Source organism: Microtus oregoni, unplaced genomic scaffold, assembly GCF_018167655.1.
Source record: "Microtus oregoni isolate MIOR12 unplaced genomic scaffold, Mior012 000024F_ref0000369, whole genome shotgun sequence".
NCBI lineage: Eukaryota > Metazoa > Chordata > Mammalia > Rodentia > Cricetidae > Microtus > Microtus oregoni.
The window spans coordinates 1895070-1901609 of NW_024543083.1; positions in this window are offsets into that span (position 1 = coordinate 1895070).

Below are 6540 nucleotides of genomic sequence, written 5' to 3' on the forward strand. Positions count from 1 at the left end.
CGGCACGTAGACGTCCGTGATTGGCCGCGTCCTGCCCCTCCCCTAGCGCTCCGCCCCTATGAGGGCGGGACCAGACAAGGTGCTGTCGCGTGGGCGGAGTCTAGGCTTAGGCTGGCGTGTTGTGTCTGACTGGGGAGCCCTGGAAGGTTCCAGAAGGTTCCTTTAGTGAGACGTTACCACAGTTTAGGAGGCTAAAAACTTTCTGGAAGGGAAATCAAGGTAATTCGTATATCCAAAATACCAGTAAGCTTTCCAAAGGACGTTATTTTTCGGGTTGGTGTTCTAGTACCCTGTCCTAAAAAGGAATCAGGTGGAAGGTTACAAGGGAATGACATTGTGATTTCCGAGCTTGGAACCTTGCACTGTTCCTAAGACATGAACGCCTTTAGAATGTACAGGAAGCCAAGAGGAGGCAATCCTGAACTAATAAATAACCACCCACACAAAACGTTTTCCTGGGCTTTGAATCCTGCGAATCTGAGTTTCTTGGGTGAGTTCGTTCAACAGATATACGTTGAACGCCTAATACACTAAAATAAAATATAACATAATAAAACAGACACTGTTTTAGCCGTGGGGAATAACAAGGTCTGTGTATTTGGAAAACTTGATGTAGAGCAGGACAAACTAAAAATAAAAGTAATGGTAAATTTGTTATCAAAAATATAACAATAAGCACCAGGAGGCAAATTCTGGAAGGGCAGGGCTCAAGAAATGACTTTGAAGCTTGAGCAATGAATGATAAGAAATAAAACCGCTCCTTTAAAAAAAAAATGAGATCTAACCTAACCTAGGGGACGGTGAGTTAGCCCTCCCCCCCCCCCCCCCGTTTTGGGGAGCTGTCAATCATCCACTCAGCCTTTTCAGGTTGAGCGTTTAACACACTTATCAGTACCTACCAGGCAGATACTGTAATGTAGATACCGCCGAGAATTTGTAAATTGTAAATAGGAAGCGTGAGATAGGCAAGCAAGGTCGATGAGGAAAAGTCAATTTCTAGGGATTAGAACATGATATGGGGCGCTTCGAATGGAACCCAGCAACCTTAAAATACCCGCAAAGATAATAGAGAATTTAATCCTTAACTGGTTGAATTTGAGCTGAGCGTTAAGTATCCGAGCACAAAGGCCAAGTAGACAAAAGATAGCCACACCCAAACTTCAAAGACAATATAAATCTGGCCATTGTGTTATTAATATGAAGATGGCATTTAATGTCATAGAAAGAGCCAGGTAGTCATAAAATTTAGACAAGGCAAAGAAGGGGGAAAGCCCAAGCTATGAGAATACTGCTGTTTCTATCTGGAGTGAAAGGTCCGAAAAATAATCTGAAAAGTAATCTTTCTCTGGTAAGGAAAGGAAGGAAGGGGACATTTAAGTGGCTCAATCCATAAAAGCCCTAGCCACAGACCGTAGTCTTGAGTTTGATCCCTGACACCCATATGGGCTGGTGGTTGTTGTTTGGTTTTGGTTTTGATTTTTTTTAGGTGTTTTGTTTTGTTTTTGCCAACTTGACACGAACTAGAGTCATCTGGGAAGAGGGAACCTCATCAGATTGGTCTGGAGGCAAATCTGTAGGAAGATTTTCTTGGTTAATAATTGATGTGGAAGGACCCAGTTCACAGGGGCGGAGACACAGCTGGAGCAGGTGCTTCTGGGTCAGCCTGAGCAAGGCATGGAGAACAAACAGTGAGCAGGGTCCCTCCATGGCCTCTGCTTCAGCTCCTGCCTTTGGTTCCTGCCCTGAGTTCCCACCCTGACTTTCCTCATGAAGGAACTGTGAACCCTGATGATGAAGTCAACTCTTTCCTCCTCAAGTTACTTTGGGTCAGGATATGATATCACAGCCATAAAAGAAGAAAACTTGGTCACCACATAAAAGTGAAAGAAGAGAACTCACATAAAGTTGTCCTCTGACCTCTAGATGGTAGACCTCTCCCTACCCACTGCACACACATACACACATGTGCACGCACGCACTCACACACAGACAGAATAAAAAGGTGCAATGGACGGAAACAAGAAAAGGGAAGTGGCAGCATGGTGGCTGGAAGAGGAAGTGGTCGACACTGGTCATGATTGTTGGGGAATTGAAGCAAGAGCAAAAGTGGCTTTGCGATTTTGCAATGGAGAATCACCTAATTGCCTTGACAAGGAAACTGCTCTCTGAGCCCCCATTAGGTGCCATTTCTACTTCTAGACTGTGATTACAACATGGAAGGGTGTGCTAATTTATATTTTGATGGGAAATGAGCCAAACAAATAACGGGTGCCTGAAGAAGAAAGCAGCTGATGTGAAGGGTGTGTATTGTCATAATAAAGGGATTGTTAGATAAGATCCTCTGGGATGTGGGTGTGTGATGTCACAGGGGGGAGTGATGTCACAGTGGAGAACATTTCTGTGACCTAACGTGTTCTGGAAAGATTTGTCTACGCAGCAAACAGTTCTCTGTTGGACACCACTCTGCTATCCTAAACGCCGTGTCCATTCTGATACACCTGCTGCGAGATGGGGTCAGATCTCATTGGTTCAGGGCTAAGTATATACAGCTACCCCACACTTCAGGTGCCAGCCTCAAATCCCACATACTGACAGAAGATTCTCACTCACCAGCTGTAACTCAACCATCCCTCTGACATACACACACACCCAATGAAGTATCTGGAATGTGCTTCAGAATAAAATGAAGAAAAGCTATATGGAGGAGGGGACATGGGTAGGGAGACTAAATAAACCAACATTAACTCATTGTTGGAAATCAAAAGTACCTTATGGTATACAGGAATTCAGTATACTATTGTTGGTAATTTTCATATGCAGTATTTAAATTTTTCCATAATAAAAGTTTTTTTTTTTTTTTTGGTTTTTCGAGACAGAGTTTCTCTGTGGTTTTGGAGCCTGTCCTGGAACTAGCTCTTGTAGACCAGGCTGGTCTCGAACTCACAGAGATCCGCCTGCCTCTGCCTCCCAAGTGCTGGGATTAAAGGCGTGCGCCATCACCGCCCGGCTATAAAAGTTGTTTAAACAAAAACTAAACATTTCTCTGTGCTTTGTCTATAAGAATTAGAATGCCCAGCTAATAGTGATGAAAAGGGTCATAGATCTAGTTCTTTTAAAGAATTGTTTATGAATATGTGTGAGTGCTTGCATATATGTTCGTGCACCATGTGTGCCCCGTGTTCTCAGAGGCCAGAAGATGGCATTGATCTCTTGCAACTAGAGTTACAGATGGTTATAAGCACTGTGTGGGTGCCGGACAGTGAACCAGATCCCTTGCGAGAGCAGCAAGGGCTTTAACCACTGAGCCATCTTGTCCAGTGCCAGTCAAACGTATCCTAAAGTATTAGAAACACAGCAGTTGCCCACTAAAGAACTCTCTCCTCTTACCCACCTCTCACGGCTCAATTTGGAGGTTAGGAAGTCATTAAAGGTCATGAGGATTCACTACTATGTGAAATGCTTTAAGATATAGCTTAAAGGGCTGGAGAGATGGCTCAGAGGTTAAGAGCATTGCCTGCTCTTCCAAAGGTCCTGTGAGTTCAATTCCCAGCAACCACATGGTGGCTCATAACCATCTGTAATGAGGTCTGGTGCCCTCTTCTGGCCTTCAGGCATATATACAGACAGAATATTGCATATATAATAAATCAATAAATATTTTTAAAAAGATATAGCTTAAACATATAACACTAGGAACATAAAGGATTTGCTTGAAAAACTGCACTAAGTCCCTACCATTCTTCCCTTTCCCCAAAGGATTTCCCCCAATGATTTTCAAGCCATAGTTTGCATGGCAACCATTCAAGATGCATCTTAACATCTTAGGTTTCTGGGCTTTGTCCACAAAAATTTCTAATTCAGGTAATGTAAAGTAGAACCTGGGAGTTTAAAACGCATCTGAAGAATTCTGTTATAGCTGGTCTTTGAATACAACATTTGAAAACACCATTTTTAAGGTTTCAAGTTTCCAGACCCTAGGCAGTATCAGGAAACCAAAGGGGTCACTTGAGTGATGAGTGGTGACCTGTTGGTTTGTTTTTGTTTGTTTGGTTGGTTGGTTGATTGGTTGATTTTTGTTCCTTAGGCATTATCAGGAGACCCAAATAGACCTTTAAGTGGTCACTGTAGTGTGTTTTGTTTTGTTTTGTTTGCATTTTCGCTACAAAGACTGAATTCCCAGGGAAAGTTAAAGGAGGGCAAAGTCCTTTAATACTGTGACTATGGGAGCAAAAGTATGCAGAACCCACTGACCAGGTAAGCATTCTGACTTCCCCTGTGATGCCATTAAAGACATCTAATGCTCGGTACATTTGTATTCAAAATAAACCAGGGAATACAACTTAAGCACAAGAGCTTCTGGAAACTACCTCGCAAAGCACTTTTTAAATGCATTTCCTCAGAGCCGAGCTACAAGCCTTCCGTGTGAACCCAACACTTTCCAACCACAGCCATCAACACTGACCAGCAAGCACTCCTGCTTCCGATGCTGAACACCACAGCACGAAAGGAGAGCACATGGAGTGGGGACATTTGAAATGGAATCATTGGTTTCCTCACAGTTTTATGTCTGGAGCACACAACACCAGAAACAGAGATGAGCATTTTGGGGTCTTTCCAAAATGTGGAAATGTCAGAATTTATTGAATAAAAATAAATTCATGAAGTTTAGTGGTCTCTTTTTTATGACTAATTTATTATTTTATATGCATTGGCGTTTTGCCTGTGTGTATGTCTGTGTAAGGGTGTCAGGTCTTCTGGAACTGGAGGTACAGACATTTGTAAGCTACCATGCAGGTTCTGGGAACTGAACCTGGGTCCTCAGGAAGAGCAGCCAGTGCTCTTAATCATTCAACTATCTCTCCAACCCAAGTTTGGTGATTTCAGTGGCAGTAATTTGCGATATAATCTGCCTACCTTGGAATCTTGTACTAGATGAGTTCAAGTTCTTTATTCCACTCGCAATTACTAACATTAACTCGAATATCATACTGCATAGTCATACACTTACATGTCTCTATACTTGTTTGAGTTAAAGAACGAATGCATGTTAAAGAGACTGAAGCAGAGCTGAAGAGGCTCAGGAGTGGACTAAGTTTGTACTGATTGCTAAGACATGGACCCAGGCCAGTGCTGACAGAGGTCGGGTTTGAGATAGAAGCTGCAGAAATCAGCTTCAGTGTGAACAAGCCCAGTTGGATCCAGAGCAGAAAACAGTGGATCAGGTCCAGATCCCAACCAATGAACAGGCATCTGGATAGGCAGCTAGCGGAGTAGGTTGGGTCAGCAGTGGGGAACAGTCAGGAAGTTCTTGGTCCTTGACAGCCACACCAGGTATCCCACAATAAGTTGGTATAGAGCCAGATCATCGCAGTGCTAAGTAGCCAACGCTTTGTGAGACCCAGGCAAGAGTTATATACACAACCTTTTCTGTCCCATAAATTCCTGGACCTGGTTTCCCTGACATGATTTAAATATGCCCAGATGCTCCTGCCTCCCAGTTTCAATTCTCCCCAATAAATTTATAGGGTGACTCCCTTTCAGTGCATGCAGGTACAAATTCCAGAAGTTTCTAGATAGGGCCTATAACAACCCTGACCAACCCATTGGCTCCTCCCCTTTCTACCTCTCCCCATTTCACACACCCCAAGACACACACAAGCCAACCGTGTGTTTCCATGAAGAGAAAGCTGTCAGATCAGACTACAGAACTACCCTTTCCTATTTCCTAGATATTCCTAGGATAAAGGTTTCCTCTGCCTTCTTAATTAGCTTCAACAGCTGAGATTTGCATAGTGAACAGGCACAAGGCAGATTTAAAAGGGAAAATGTATTTCCCAGGCTTAGTAAGGCTTCAAATAAGGGAAAAGCCAATGGGCTAGGTCTGGGGGTCTATACTGCATTTTAAGAAAGGGCAATGCATAGTGGGGAACGGGTTAGATGAAAGAAGTGTGAGCTTTCAGAGGGAAACCAACTAATAAAGGCTATTTTTGTAACATTTCTGCAGACTCCAATTGGGGCTGCTTATAGAGACAGCTGTCTCACCCTCAGAAATGAAAATATTTACAAATGGGAAAATTTGTGTTGCAAATATCTTTTTATGTAACACGGGGAAGTTCCTGTTACCTTTACAAGAATCAATCTTACTCTGCTTTTGTACAGGAAAGAGAGCAGTCGATGCCTATTTTTTTGTTGCCCTTTTTTGTTGGTTTCAGCTAAAATAACTTTTATGCCACAGTGCTACATTTGGAGTAAAGATTCTTCTTAGGAGCGATTATCTTCGTTGAACTTTTACTCTTGTGGAGTATTGAGTATTCCCCCCTTTTAGTCCGCAAACAACCTGAGATCAGAAACTAAACCTGGTTTTGTTCATTCCAAAGCCTACCCGGTTCTCCAACATATATGTGGGAAGATTACAAAAATATATTGGATCTCTGCGGGACGCCCCAGCCCCCATCCCTTTTGTCACCAAGAAGACAGCGAGCCCCAAGAGGATGCATCTTTACTATCCCCATCCATGACTCTCCAAAAGAGGGGGTGGTT